This window comes from Carcharhinus amblyrhynchos, chromosome 32 (genome assembly GCF_965287045.1).
Source record: "Carcharhinus amblyrhynchos chromosome 32, sCarAmb.v2.hapA, whole genome shotgun sequence".
NCBI lineage: Eukaryota > Metazoa > Chordata > Chondrichthyes > Carcharhiniformes > Carcharhinidae > Carcharhinus > Carcharhinus amblyrhynchos.
Genome location: NC_137355.1, coordinates 11572721 through 11589026, shown reverse-complemented (window position 1 = coordinate 11589026; position 16306 = coordinate 11572721). Strand labels below are relative to the sequence as shown.

Here is a 16306-nt window from a genome sequence, read left to right as displayed (position 1 = left end):
GGAGAACGTGCAGATTCCGCACAGACCGTAACCTGAGCTGGGATTTGAACCCGGATGCCCCTGGCGCTGTGAGTTAGCAGCGCTGAAAATTGCACCCTTTAAAAATTCCCGTACTTGTTCGGTCCAATGAGGAAGGGCTACATGAGCGGCCAAACTGATCTGGTGTAGTCTGAAAAAAAAACAACCTATAAGCCTCCCTGTCACAATCATGTTTTTTTTATATATTCACACTCCATTGCTGCGGCTTAAGCAGCTTTACACACACCAACGTTGTACAGTTATAATTTGATTGTAGTTAAAGGATATTTTCTGAAGCCCACCGACCTTTCTCTTTAAACCACTGTTCAATGAACCTCAGGTACACACCAGAAGATAATTTATCTCACTTCGTATACCTACATTTCTGCAATTCTTGCCTGGTTAGCCTGTTTTGTTTAGCTTGGCTGACAGCCCGGACTGGGTGACATCATCCACTATTTCATCATTTCTGCTATGTATATAAGCGGAGGAGACAAGAAGTGGAGTCAGATTTGCAAGGAAAATAGTGGAGGCTGACTGCACTTGGATCAACAGTTTAGAAGCCAGGACTTCCAAGCATCAGCAAATCGTAATAAGTAGCTTTCTTCACTTGTGTCCTACAGTCAGGAGCTGGCACTGCCTAGTTTTCTGGTTGTTTGCAATAGTTATTGCAGCCAGACATGCTTGGGACTTTATTTGCCTCTGCGTGATCTCAATCTCTTCTGGCTGCACTCTGAGCAGTTGTTCCTTACGGATACTCAAGTCTTAGCATTGCCTGCCTGAGCAGTGTGCAAGATCTGTCCTGTGTAGCACACCCCTTCCTGCTCTGATATGTGGCGGACCATGGAGTGACAAAAATGAACCAGTTTACCTTTTGTTTTTGCGAGAATAATTTTGGAAAGGTAAGATCACTCACTAGGGGGTTTTCACAGTAACTTCATTGTGGTGTTAATGTAAGCCTACTTGTGACTAATAAATAAACTTTAACTCATTTTTTCTCTCCAATTTGCTCGTGCTTGAATTATTTCTCACCCTCCCTGCATTTGGTTTAAGTTAAACAATGAGAAACTTGTATAACAATTGAAGTTCTTTTTTCTAAGTGCGAGGAAATGACAGCAGCCTCTGTGTATATCATTTTGCAAATGTTGTCCTGTAACTCCCAAATTTGCCTGGAAACTGTTTAGGAAAAAACTAGATTAATAATGTGTAAAATTGTTGAATGGGCAGCTTTGAGCTGAATAAGGATTTCATAAATCAAGGTCCCCTGTGTGTAAAAGTAAAATTATATGAGAGCTTGAAATATGACTGCCCGATCAAAAGATGATCCAAATTGTTAAGCTCAAGCTGTCATTAAAGGATCTCTGTAAACTATTAACAAATGGACAGCAAACTCCAAGCATATATCCCTTTCACAGTCACTTCATTGCAGTGTTAATGTGAGCCTACTTGTGACACTAATAAACAAAAAAGACTCTACTCCTTGTTGAATCAAGTATCAATTCATTTCCACATTACCTAAGGTAATAACGGTGGCACAAGCTCTGCTGCCTCAAAGGGACCTGAGCTTGATTCCCTGCTTGGGTCACTGTCTGTGTGGAGTTTGCATATTCTCCCTGTGACTGCATGGGTTTCCTCCAGCTGCACTGGTTTTCTCCCACAATCCAAAGATGCGCAGGTTAGGTGGATTGGCCATGCTAAATTGCCCCTTAGTGTCTAAAGATGTGCAGGTTAGGGGGATTGGCCATGCTAAACTCTCCCTCAGTGTACCCAAACAGATGTCAGAGTGTGGCGACTCGGGGACTTTCACAGTAACTTCATTGCAGTGTGAATGTAAGCATACTTGTGACTCTAATAAAAAAACAAAATTAACTAATAAGTCAAAACAGAAAATGTTGGATAAACTCAGCAGGTCTGGCAGCATCCATATGACCCTTCTACAGAATTGTAGAACATCTACAGAACTTTTATTTGAATAAGTCACTGGCAATCTATTCCAGCCAGTGAATCACTCAATCTTATGAAGCAGTTTACCCCTTAAATTAGTTTAACCTGATAATCATAATTCCTGACTGTAAACTCAGGGCTACCTCAAAGCATGAATAGTGTAATGATTACAAAATCTTGGATAATAGTGCCTCATTAGATGACTGTACAGTGAAACATACATTGAGGTTGTACACATAATGGGAATCTGGAACTTGGAATCTTAATGTCACGATTCCAGGTAGTGGGAAACTTATAAGGAATTGACTATAAATAATATACCACATCTTGTTAAAATACTATCCAGTGGTGCTTGTTGGTATTTTAAACATAAATGGGGCAGCAACGTCCAGATAAGGGGAGGTGCCCCTACCCAGAGGTTGCTGTCTTCAGTTGCATGTTGCAGTATGACCTTCACAAAAACGGTATTTTGTTGCCTGCCACACTATTGAATGGTGTAATGTTTTTGTATTTGCCCATTTATTATGGACTAAATACACCATGAAGGGTCATATCTTGCCATTACAAGCAGAAGTACCCTTCCGTTCCTGCAACAAGTGACAATTACTGCCAATCAACCTCTCTGGTACTGAAAACAAACCAGTCAAACTGGAGAGTCTCATCTCTTCAGGTGTTAATTGTTGTTGGAGATTTTTTTTCAAATGTTAATTTTACTTTTCTTTCCTGTCTCTTTTCTCTCTTCATCCAATTTTTCTGTCTTCCTCTGTATCTGATTTGACTTTGAACTCACACACTCTAGCTCACACACTTCCTTCTCAAGTCTTTGTTCAACTGCTTTTTGCAATCCTTCAATTTCAATGATAAAGAGATTGCACTGTTTACTCAGGTCCCAGATGCCCTGTTCCCCCCCATTGCATTATTATCACCCCACACTCTCAGCGATTTGCCCTGAGACAAATCTAAAAACCTGAGCATGAGGACTAATTAACATTTTGATTTGATTTGATTTATTATTGTCACCTGTATTGCAATACACTGAACAGTATTGTTTCTTGTGCACTATACAAACAAACCATACTATTCATAGAGTACATAGGGGAGAAGGAAAAGAGGGGGTGCAGAATGTAGTGTTACAGTCTTTGATTTTGATTTGATTTATTGTTGTCACTTATTAGTATACAGTGAAAAGTATTGTTTCTTGTGTGCTATACAAACAAATCATACCATCCATAGAGTACATAGGGGAGAAAGAAAGGAGAGGGTGCAGAACGTAGTGTTACAGTCTTTGATTTGAATTGATTTATTATTGTCACATGTATTAACGTACAGTGAAAAGTGTTGTTTCTTGCGCACTATACAGCCAAAGTATACTGTTCATAAAGAAGGAAAGGAGAGGGTGCAGAATGTAGTGTTACAGTCATAGCTAGGGTGTAGAGAAAGATCAACTTAATGCAAGGTAGGTCCATTCAAAAGTCTGATGGCAGCAGGGAAGAAGCTGTTCTTGAGTCAGTTGGTATGTGACCTGACTTTTGTATCTTTTTCCCGTAAATGGCAGCGGGGAGAACATTGTTAGAGTTTAAAAGAGTTAGGATAGAGTTTTAAAAACACAGAATGGGAGTAAAAGATGGGCGTCATGGTAGCATACAGTGGTTAGCACTGCTGCCTCACAGCGCCAGGGACTTGGGTTCCATTCCCGGCTTGGGTCACTGTCTGTCCAGAGTTTGCACCTTCTTGTCATGTCTGCATGGGTTTCCTCCAGGTGCTCCGGTTTCCTCTCACAGTCCAAAAGACATGCTAGTTAGGTGGATCGGCCATGCTAAGTTATCGGCCATAACTTCTCCCTCAGTGTACCCAAACAGGCACCGGAGTGCGGCGACTAGAGGACTTTCACAATAACTTCACTGCAGTGTGAATGGAACCTGTGACTAATAAATAAATTTAAGTTTTTAAAGATAGAATTAGAGAGTATGCTGGGCACAGCTCGCAAGAAGGCACCCACGCTCCGGCGCCTCCAATGAATTCTGTGCCAATTCATTTGAGAAAGTGTGAGTCATTTGAGTCACATCTTGACATAATTCTAACTTAATTCTCTGAGAAAGAGCGTGGTGAATTTAGGATAGAGGCTCAATGAACAGTTAAAGATCCGTCACTGTGACAGGAAGGTTTCACCAATCTTCACTTCACTCTTGAAGGGTTTTCTGAGCTACAGTTCCATGGGACTGGACACCCACTGATGATTCACCAACGGCCCCTTACTTTCTGTAGTTTCTGTGCACAGAACCGTAACTTTAATGCTTAAAGAGTGGGTCTCGCCACCCACCACCCCCCCACCGCCGCCCAGCATGGGAAATTCCCATTCAAAGTCAACGGACATTTAATTCTTCTGCCAACCTGCAACAATTCCCTTGTTGGGCGGGACTGGAAAACTCCACGCAGAGTCATTACGGGGTAAAAGGGGGCTAATAATCCCATCAAGTCATTCCTGCTCTCCGTAGAGCAATCCTGCCAGTCCCATTCCCCACTTTAGCCCTCTGGCAGTGTTTTCTCTCAAGGGACACCTTAACAGCACCAGCTGGGCTGCAGTGGTTCAAGAAGGGGGCCCACCATCATCTTCCAAGAACAGCTGGAATGTGCGACCATTGCAAGAGTGTTACAGTGGCGCAGTGGTTAGCAGTGCAGCCTCACACCGCCAAGGACTCAAGTTCGAGTTCGAGTTCAGTCTTGGGTGTCTGCCTGTGTGGAATTTGCATGTAATCTCCATGTCTGCGAGGCTTTCTTCCGGGTGCTGTGGTTTCTTTGCATACTCCAAAGACGTGCAGGTTAGGTGGATTGGCCATGCTAAATTGTGCCTTAATGTCCAAAACTGTGCTGGTTAGGTGGATAGGCCATGCTTAATTGCCCTTTAGTGTCCAAGGATTTGCAGGGTAGGTGGATTGGCCATGCTAAATTGTCCTTTAGTGTCCAAATATGTATAGGTAAGGTGGATTTGCCGTGCCAAATTGCCCCTTAGTGTCCAAAGCTGCTTAGGTTAGGTGGATTAGCCATGCCAAATTACCCCCTAGTGTCCAAAGCTGTGTAGGTTAGGTGGATTGACCATGCTAAATTGCCCTTTAGTGTCCAAAGATGTGTAGGTTAGGTGGATTTATCATGCTAAGTTGCCCCTTAGTATCCAAAGCTGAGTGGCTGAAGTGGATTTGCCATGCCAAATGGCCCCTTAGTGTCCAAAGCTCTGTAGGTTAGATGGATTTGCCATTCCAAATAGCCCCTTAGTGTCCAAAGCTATGTAGGTTAGATAGATTGGCCAAGGTAAATTGCTCCTTAGTCTCAAGATGTGCAGGTTAACTGGATTAGCGGGGTAAATGCGTGGGGTTATGGGGTAGGGCAAGGAATGGGTCTGGCTAAAGTTGGTAGAGTCGGTGCAGACACGACGGGCCGAATAGCCTCTTTCTACACTGCTGGGATTCTATGAGACAAGTGCTGCGATACTGAAGTCCCGTGAAAGAGACTTTTTTTAAGAAGGAACCACGCCCATTTCGATTTTTGTTTCTCGCTTTGCTTTGCAAAACAAGCAACATTGAGACCTTTAGAACGTTGCGGTGACCTGAGTAAATGGGACACTTTTTTAAAAAACTTTAACCTCTCCTTACCTCAGCAACTAGCCTGCTTCTTTGCAGTGAAAAGAGAAAAATGACCATTGTGCAATGCATTTAAATGGTGCTGTCAAAGTTAAATATATATGTAAATATACTGAGCAGGATAAAGACGGAAGAGGAAATGTTGATGAAGAGATAGTTGTAACTAAAGTGATTTTGCTTCCTCTCTAGATACTTGAGTCAAGCAAGAACTGGCTGGGCACGTCCAAAAAGTTGTGGTAAGTCCATTTTTGTTCCTAATTTTATTGTGTTCTGGATAAGAACTCCAAGATGTGGGTATGCCGGCGTTGGACTGGTGTAAACACAGTAAAAAGTCTGACAACCTTTTGTCAGACCAGGACTAAAACCTGGTGTTGTCAGACTTTTTACTGTAAGAACTCCAACATCATAGTTAGCACCAATTTTTCTGCAAGAACATTGCAAAGCAATGGAATCATTTGAAGTGGTCTACAAACAATGGCAGCCAAGGTGTCACAAGCTGACGGTGAATGTAGTTGCACTCTGTACTACCAGGTGGCGCTAACCTGACTTTGTGCCCAAGTACAATGCTGACACCTGGAGGCCAAACACGGTTTCTTGTAAAGACAATCCTCATTGGAACTCCCCCCCCGATCTTTTGTCGCAAATGCTAATCCAGACTCCAGCTGAGTCACATAAGCAATGGCTGCCACTGCTGCCTCTCAGCCAAGCCAGGGACCCGGGCTTGGGTCACTGTCTGTGCAGAGTCTGTGCGTTCTCCCTGTGTCTGCGTGGGTTTCCCCTGGGTGCTCTGGTTTCCGCCCACAGTCCGAAAGATGTGCTGGTTGGGTAAACGTAAAATACTGCGGATGCTGGAATCTGAAACAAAAACAGAAAAATGCTGGGAAATCTCAGTAGGTCAGACAGCATCTGTGGAGAGAGAATAGAGCCAACATTTTGAGTCTGGATGACCTGAAATGAAGGGTCATCGAGGCTCGAAAGGTTGGCTCAACTTTTTCTCCACTGATGCTCCCAGACCTGCTGAGATCTTCCAGCATTTCTCTGTGCTAACTAGGTACATATGCCATGCTAAATTCTCCCTCAGTGTACCTGAACAGGTGCCGAAGTGTGGCAACTAGAGGATTTTCATAGTAACTTCACAAAGCATACCGTTCATAGAGAAGGAAAGGAGAGAGTGCAAAATGTAATGTTACAGTCATAGTGTAGAGAAAGATCAACTTAATGCAAGGTAGGTCCATTCAAAAGATTAATAGCAGCAGGGAAGAAGCTGTCCTTGAATTGGTCAGTACATGTCCTCAGATTTTTGTATTTTTTTCCCAATTGAAGAAAGTGGAAGAGAGAATATCCAGGGTGCATGGGGTCTCGATTATGCTGGCTGCTTTTCTGAGGCAGAGAGGAGGGAAGGCTGGTTTGCGTGATGGACTGGGCTTCATTTACGACCCTTCGCAGTTTTTTGCAGCCTTGGGCAGATCAGGAGACATACCAAGCTGTGATACAACCAGAAAGAATGCTTTTTATGGTGCATCTGTAAAAGTTGGTAAGAGTTATAGCTGACATGCTAAATTTCCTTAGTCTTCTGAGAAAGTAGAGGCGCTGGTGGGTTTTCTTAATTATAGTGTCGGCATGGGGGGACCAGGACATGCTGATGATTTGGACACCTGTAGCTCTCAACCATTTCAACTTCATCCCCATTTCATTTATTATTTTACTTACTGGTCACAAGTAAGGCTTACATTGACATTGCAATGCAGTTACTGTGAAATTCCCTATTGATGTAGAGAGGGGCATGTTTTCCATTACCCACCTGAAGTCAATGACAATCTCCTTCGTTTTGTTGACATTGAGGGAGAGATTATTGTTGTTGCACCAGTCCACCAGATCTCTATTTCATTCCTGCACTCTGTAAATCTTTGCCAGCAACATTCACATACCAGAGTAAATGAAACAACGTATTCGCTCTCTAGCTCGAATTCCCACTTTAAGATCTTCATTAATCCGATCTTTGGTGCACCGTCTCTTTCTCCTTATATCATTGAAGCAGTTTTCACTATGAAAGGACACCCAGAGGGACAGTAAGGTGGCACAGTGGTTAGCGCTGCTGCCTCACAGCGGCAGGGACCCAGTTCAATTCCCAGCTTGGATGACTGTCTGTGCATAGTCTGCGTGTTCTCCCCATGCCTGCGTGGGTTTCCTCCAGGTGCTCCGGTTTCCTCCCACAGTCCAAAGGACATGCTGGTTAGGTGCATCGGTGCATCGGCCATGCTAAATTGCCCCTTAGTGTAGCCCGAACAGACACCAGCGGTTGGCGACTAGGGAATTTTTCACAATAACTTCATTACAGTGTTAATGTAAGCCTACTTGTAACACTAATAAAAAACTTTAAAGATATCATCTTCTCATCAGTTGGAGACTTGAAAATCAGCTGTGACACTAATAAATAAACTTTAGTCTGATAACAAAGTGAAGAAAATGCACTGAGTCGATAGTATCACGTTTCTCTTACTCACCTTCTGCTTTAGCTGTAAGTTGTCAAGTGTGTGACTATTTCAGGAAACTGCGTATATTTGACCATATTTCACTTGCTGATGTTGCAGGTTTGCCACACAAATTCCACCAAGTCATGAGACATGAGTCTCATAAACTCAGAACTGCTTACTTGAAAATTTCAATGGGATCACAGAGGGATCGTTGCTCTTTGGTGTAGAGGTATGTTTGATTTTAATAAATAAAAATGCGCATAGGTTTTATTCTATTTCTATTCAAACTTCTAGTTTGGACTCCAGTTTAAGTCCAGTAGGTGCCTCATACAAATATGCTATTTATTTAATCTTCTTTCTCTTCCCACACTTAAGACAGACTTTCATCCGTTTTTGTAGCTAGTAATTCCTGGAACAGGTTGCTAGTTTGTCACCAGGGGGCTTATACCTTGAGGGGCACCACTCCACCTCAAACGTGGCTGACCAGGAGTGTCTCTCGCCAGCCATTTGCAGTTTGGAAGGATTTTGCAGGTTGACACTCTACCTGTTTGGCCACGTTATTACCTTTCTTGGCCATCAAGTCCTGGTGTGAAGCTTGAACCTAGAGCTTCTGGCTCAGGGACAGGGATGCTAATCCCACTGTGCCACAGGACCGCCCAATTTACATTGCACTGTTGAATGATGTGCTTTATTGTTGTCTGTAATGAATGAAATGATCTAATGTTGGGGGAGCCCAATCAACATAGGATGACCCCGAAAAATCAGAGAAGAGTCGCACTCAAGCTAATCATAGAATGGTAGAATCCCCAACAGTGTAGAAGTCCATTCGGTCCATCGAGTCTGCACTGACCACAATCCCACCCAGGCCCTATCCACTTTTTTACCTCGCTGATTCCCCAAAACTAGGGTCAATTTAGCATGGCCAATCAACTTAACACGCACGTCTTTCCGAGGAAACTGGAGGAAACCCATGCACGTAGGGAGACTGTACAAATTCCAAACAGACGGTGACCCAAGTCGGGAATCAAACCTAGCGCTGTTAGGCAGCAGTGCTAACCAGTATACCAGCATCCCTGCATAGCTAGAGTCAACTTCATTGCTGTGGCCCTGGAGTCACACAAAGTAGATCAGCACAAAGTAAGGATGGCAGATTTCCTTCCCTAAAGGGCATTAGTGAGCCGGATGGGTTTTTCTGACAATGGTTTCAGGGTCAGCAGTAGATTCTTAATTCCGGATTTGTTTTATTGAATCCAAATTCCACTATCTGCCGCGGCGGGATTTGGAGCCGGGTCCCTGGAACATTAGCTGAGTTTCTAGATTAATAGTCTAGTGATAATACCACTATGCTATTGCCTCCCCTGTCTGGAGCCACTTGTAGGCTAGACCAGGTAAGGATGTTACAGAATATAAGGCAGCTCAGAAAAGTACGGCCTGTGCTTTGTAATTTCCATTCTCATCTCCTTCAATATGCCTGTGCAGATTCTTGTGTGGACATTATATGATTGCCTGTAGTTGTCTACATTATTAACACTGGGACAAAAAGTTCTGTCCCAGCTCATAAATAAAACTCAAAATTGTGCTCGCTTTAAGAATTTACTGCTGCTTGCGTTTCTGCTGCAAATCATTTGCATTTCTCTAAATGCAAAGGCTGGGACTGCCACCAGTCCTCCCTCCCTCCCCCGCAGCATCTGTTTTCATGGCGAAGGTGCATTGCCATTGGCTGCCATCGGGGCCGTTTGGTGCCGCCAAGGTCTCTGCCATTCTGATTGTAATACTTACCGAAACACCAGGGACCCATTGTGGAATGTCGACGGCACAGTGGTTAGCGTTGCTGCCTCACAGCGCTGGGGACCCGGGTTCGATTCCAGCCTCGGGTCAATGTCTGTGTGGAGCTTGCACATTCTCCCTGTATCTTCATGGGTTTCCTCCGGGTGCTCCGGTTTGCTCCCACATTCCAAAAATGTGTAGTTTAGGTAGATTGGCCATGCTAAATCGCTCCTTAGTGTCCAAAGACCTGAAAATAAACACAATTTGTTGGCATGAGTCGAGTGTTGATAAATATGACAATAGGTTTGATGGCTGAAATGAAACCCTGCATGGCCATCCAAAGATTGTGTGGAATGGCCATGCTAAATTGTTTAAAGTTTATTTATTAGTGTCACAAGTAGGCTTACATTAACACTGCAATGAAGTTACTGTGAAAATCCCCTAGTCGCCACACTCTGGCCCCTGTTCAAGTACACTGAGGGAGAATTTAGCTTGGCCAATGCACCCTAACCAGCATGTCTTTTGGACTGTGGGAGGAAACCCATGCAGACATGGGGAGAACATGCAGACTTCGCATAGACAGTCACCCAAGCTGGGAATCAAACCCGAGTCCCTGGCGCTGTGAGGTCGCAGTGCTCTTGAGGCAGAAAGGTGGCCGTGATCCAGTGAATGCTGACCACAATCAGCAACATGTATGGTCAGAGGAAGCAGGGCTAACTCTTCAGCTCAAACCTCAAAACCAAGGTTGCAGCACCTGAAGTATTATTGCAGTTTTGTCACTGTCAGACCCACGCTTTACCATCACAGATCATCTTTGGTAATGCAATTAAGGGTCAGCCCAAGTTCTTGACTTAACACCTGGAGTGGGGCTTGAACTCAATGAGTCACATTTGGATTTCCAACAAGCCAAGTGTAGCTGTGTAGCTGGGAGCTAATGTATTGGATAGTTTCAGCTGGGGCTATTGGCCTATCACACATTTACTGGGCGTCATCCTTTAAAATGGCCATTTGCATTCAGTAGCCATTCTTGTGGTCAGACCGGACCTGTGGACCACCAAGCTGTTGCAGCAGTTAACCTATCAGAAAGGTTGGAGATTGGTTGGACAGCTCCATTGTGGAGCTCAGCTTGAATGGATAAGTCAAGGAGGGAATGCAACGGAAGGGTATCATTTTAATTAGTTGTGTGGTAATCATAGAATCCTGATAATGCAGAAGGAGGCCATTCAACTCATTGAGTCTGCACCGATCACAAATCCTACTCAAGCCTTATCCGCATAACCCCATTTATCTACCCATGCTAATCCCCTAACACTAGGGTCCATTTTGCATGGCCAATCCATTTAACCCACATATCTTTGGACTGTGGGATTCCACACAGACAGTGATCCTAGCTGGGTATTGAACCCAAGTCCCTGGGGCTGTGAGACAACAACGCTAACCATTGTGCCACCGTACCACACCAATCTATAAAGTATTTTCCTGGAGAAATGGAATCAGTTGAACCAGGACTCAAACTAAGACAGAATCATTCATGGGTCCTGACATAAGAGGACAGCACAGTGGCACAGTGGTTAGCACTGCTGCCTCACAGCGCCAGGGACCTGGGTTCAATTCTGGCTCTGGGTGACTGTATGGAGTCTGCATATTCTCCCAGTGTGTACAAGGGTTTCCTCCGGTTGCTCTGGTTTCCTCCCACAATCTGAAAGACATGCTGGTTAGGTCATTGACCATGCTAAATTCTCCCTCAGTGTACCCAAACAGGCGCCGGAATGTGGTGACTAGGGGATTTTTGCAGTAACTTCATTGCAGTGGTAACGTAAGTCTATTTCATCGATCGTAGAATCTCTACAGTGCAGAAGGAGTCTATTCGGTCCATCGAGGCTGCACCGCTCACAATCCCACCCAGATTCAATCCCCATAACTCCACATATTTAGGATCACTACAATGCAGAAGGAAGCCATTCAGCCCATCAAGTCTACACTGACTGCAATCCCACCCAGGCCTTATTCCTGTAACTCCACATACTTACCCCGCTCCTCCCCCTGAAACTAAAGGGCAAATTAGCATGGCCAATCCGTCTAAATTGCACATCTTTCAAGTGTAGCAGGAAACCAGAGCACCCGGTGGAAACTCACACAGACACGGGGAAAATGTGCAAACTCCGCACAGACAGTGACCTGAGGTTGGAATTGAACTCAGGACCCTGGCGCTGTGAGGCTGTTTGTGACACTAATAAATAAACTTTAAACTTAAGACTTGGTTTGGTTTCTTTTTTTTACACCTCTTATTCATTGGATTTATTATGCACAGCTGGGGACCTGTAAAGAACACATATGAACTTTAAGATATGTGGATTTCTCAGAACTCTCCATTCCAATGGAAGCTAATGAGGAAAGAACATAGCTAAGAAGGACTCCTCCCGTAAATCTGACAAGAAGAACTTGGATTTCTGTTCAGGGACAACATGTAGGACATCCAATCCTCTCCTATTTCAAATCAAAAGAGGCACTTTTGGAATTTTGATTCTAGGCCAAGTCTCTTGTGGTTGTAAGTGGTTTCGGGTTTTTCATGACCCGCCTACGCAAACTAAAAAAGAAGTTATTATCGCACTTTTCTTGCCCACTGTTAACTACGCAAAAGAGAGTGTAGGAAGACAGGTTTGATGACCACTGACACTGAACAACAAGAACTCAAATATTCCTTTGCTACCCCAATGCCCATACAGTGAGGCACGCTGTTGTTTTCCGTTCTCTGTATATAGGGAAGAGCACAGATGTTAAAATATATAGGGTGGGATTCTCCGATTCCACAAACCCCGCTCCGGAAAATCCCGCCCGAGGTCAATGGGCCTTTGCTTGGTCCCTTTGAGTGATCCATCCCACCCACCTACCCCACACACCCACTACGTGGCCGGAAGAAAGAAAGAATTCCCTCATAATCTATCACATAAAAAATAATTATATTTCATAGAATCTCTACACTACAGAAGGAGGCCATTTGGCCCACCAAATCTGCATCTACCACAGTCCCACCCAGGCCCTATTCCCTTAAGCCCACACTAGGGTTAATTTAGCATGGCCAATTCACATAACTTGCACATCTTTGAAAGGAAACCTGACTACCCACGCAGACACGGGGAGAATGGGCAAACTCCATGCAGATAGTGATCCGAAGCTGGAATTGAACCCGGTGCCCTAGCGCTGTGAGGCAGCAGCACTAACCACTGTGCCACCATACCGCCTCTATTTCCCCAGCGTGAGTCAATGACAGAATACATGCATTTGCCTACGGCCTGTGATCAGTGTGTTTTGTATATAAGTGTAGTGTGCTCTCTTGAAAGTGCTTGTCCCAGATTAAATAATTTCTGCAGCAACCTTTTGGTGAATTTAAAGATAGGATATGTTATTTATTATTACATACTTGTCTCAAAGCTTTAAAAACACAATGGTTGGGATTTTCCAGGCACGCTTTCCCCAAGAACATTCTGCCTGAGGCCAATAGACCTTTGTATGGTCTGCACTCCCCCCCGCCCTCCACCTGCTATGATTCCCGTGGCGTGCGGGACGTAAAAATGTCTCTCAATGTCTTATTCTCTTGACTCACCCATTCTGTCACTCATGTGAGCGTTAGATGCAATTGAGGAAAAATAAAACACAATCACAATTTATGATTGACTCAGTCTTTTCCTTAGCAGCCCTGCAGTTTCTTAGATGACTGGATGCCTTGGCTTCAGAGAAGGTCTTAAGCTGCAAAGCCTTCTCATGTCACACTTCCAGGAGGTCAGTTTTTGGGTGGACTTGAGATTAGAAGAGGTTGGGGAGAGTCTGCCCATCTTCAATGTATTGTTGTTTATTACCTTGGCTGCTTCAATGGCTTGTAGTTGGCGCAATGACTTTCTGGTGGATTCGAGTCTCTAAGCAGCTTCTCACTATTCTTTTAAGTGCGGACCACAAAATGGCTTCCTGGCAATGTGACTTGGACAAATTCACCTCTTGTGTTGCCGCCTGACACTTTCAAATTCATCCATACTTATTTGGATGGAGAGACCATCATAATACAATGGGAATCAACATTTGTAAGAGATGGTAGTGTAATTTTTGAGTCAAACCATCTGGGGCGGAAACCATGACAGAACCGTTATTGTAACCTAAGGGGTTAAACGCTAAGACCAGCAGATGATGAAACACATAGAAAAAGAAGAAAAAAAAATGAGACTGGCAGGCGCCCGGGGTCTTCAGCATAGTTTAAAAGAGATAGGAAAACAAACTAATTTACACCATATAAAATAAATGTGTTAGTAATTTACAGGACAATGAAAAAGAGTTAGCTGAATTAATGAGAGGTAAAACGATTCAAGCCTCAAAGGGGGTGATTGGATTAGAGTTAATGGGATGTCAATAAGGGAGGAGCTCACTCAGTAAAGAGATTAGGAAGTGGTAACCAATGAAGAAAGGAGGGCTGTCCTATTGTTATCTAGAAAAATGTATATAAACTATGATTGTGTAAAGCAAGGTGTGTGTACCCATGGGATGGCACCCTTTCTTGCAAGATCGAATAAACTGACAGTTAGCTGAACTCATCCGTGTCTTTGATTCAAGGGGGGGATCATAAAAGTGAGTATCTGACCATTTCTCACAAGTTTCGATGTTTCTTTTGTCTATCTTGAAACAGAAAGATGAGCCGGCTGGAATGCTACAGTTGAAAATGCTGAGATTTTCCAGCATTTTCTCTTTTGGAGTGCTATAGTTCTTGTGTTGACAGTCCATCCTTAGGCAAAAGGTTCTGTGAATTCCCTGGGTGGCTATGAAAGCCCGTGGTCAGAATTCTCCAGCCAGTCACATGTGGCCCACATGTTTCGCCAGCACGGGAATTCCCACTGACAGCGGCGTGACCAAAGAATCCCACCGCTAGCAAACAACGTACCAACTCCCGCCAGTGGGAAACTCGTGGCTGGGAGGCCAGAGAATCTGCCCTCTATTTAGTTATGGATGAGCTAGTGACACAGTGGTTTGCTCTGCTGCCTCACAGCTCCAGAGGCCTGGGTTCAAATCCCGGCTCGGGTGACTGTCTGTGCGGAGTTTGCACGTTCTCCCCGTGTCTGCGTGGGTTTCCTCCAGTTTGCTCCCATAGTCTGAAAGACATCCTGGTTAGATGCATTGACTCAAACAGGCATCAGATTGTGGTGACTAGGGAAATTTCACAGTAACTTCATTGCAGTGATAATGTAAGCCTACTTGTGACTAATAATTAAGCTTTTAAAACCTTAAATTAGGCGTATGCTTAGGATTCAGGACTGTCTGCAGCATGGCTTGAAATAGTAAACTATGTTCAAAATTTTGAAGTATTGAAAGAGTATTGAAAGGCCTTCATAGCAAGGGGGATTGAATATAAAAGTAGGGAGGTCTTGCTGCAGCTGTATAGGGCATTGGTGAGGCCGCAGCTGGAGTACTATGTGCAGTTTTGGTCGCCGTACTTATGCAAGGATATTTTGGCCTTGGAGGGAGTGCAGAGGAGGTTTACTAGGCTGATACCGGAGTTGAGGGGGTTGAGCTATGAGGAGAGGCTGAATAAACTAGGCTTGTACTCGTTAGAGTTTAGAAGAATGAGGGGAGATCTCATTGAGACGTATAAAATGATGAATGGGATGGATAGGATAGAGGTGGAGAGGCTCTTCCCGCTCAGGAAGGACAGTAGGACTAGGGGTCACAGCCTCAAGATAAAGGGGGGTGCGGTTTAGAACAGAGTTGAGGAGGAACTTCTTCACTCAAAGCGTGGTGAATCTCTGGAATTCTCTGCCTGTTGAGGTGGTGGAGGCTGCCTCGCTAAATATTTTTAAGACGCGGGTTGATGGGTTTTTGATAAGCGAGGGGATTAAGGGTTATGGGGAGAGGGTGGGAATGTGGAACTGAGACACAACAGATCAGCCATGATCTTATTGAATGGCGGGGCAGGCTCGAAGGGCTGGATGGCCTACTCCTGCTCCTATTTCTTATGTTCTTATGTTCATAATATACTTGAAAATGACGCAAGGCACTTGGTCATCATAAAAATGTCAATGAGAAAGACGAGATTTGCATTCATATAGCGCCTTTCACAACCAAAAAATGTTCCAAAGAATCCAGCAAACAACTAATTATCTTCCAAATGTGGTCAGTGATGTAATTCAGATAGGAAGCCAGCTCCCTCAAAATGTGACAATGCCCAGATAATCATTTTGCTATACTGATGCTGGTTGAGGGAGAAATATTAGTCCGGACACTGTGGGATCTTTCAGGTCCACTGGATAGGGCCTTGGTTTACTGTTACACCTGAAAGATGCAACCTCTGACACTGCAGCACACCCTCAGTACAGCACTGGAGTGTTGGCCTGGATTGGCATGGACAGAGTGGATATGGAGCCGCACGGTGGCACAATGGTTAGCACTACTGCCTCACAGCACCGGGGATTCCGGTTCGATTCCCAGTTT

General features: G+C 44.3%; 1 protein-coding gene across 2 annotated transcripts in view; it reads left to right on the top strand.

Moving 5' to 3' along the window:
- Positions 1–542: 542 nt before the first annotated feature.
- The window catches only part of c32h15orf39 (chromosome 32 C15orf39 homolog), a 74372-nt gene continuing 58608 nt past the window's right edge, over positions 543–16306 (top strand). For both annotated transcript variants that reach the window (XM_080216254.1, XM_080216255.1), the window contains exons 1-3: positions 543–920; positions 5787–5833; positions 8189–8300. The gene's annotated coding sequence lies outside the window, so the exon portion shown is untranslated. The remainder of the gene's footprint in view (positions 921–5786; positions 5834–8188; positions 8301–16306) is intronic.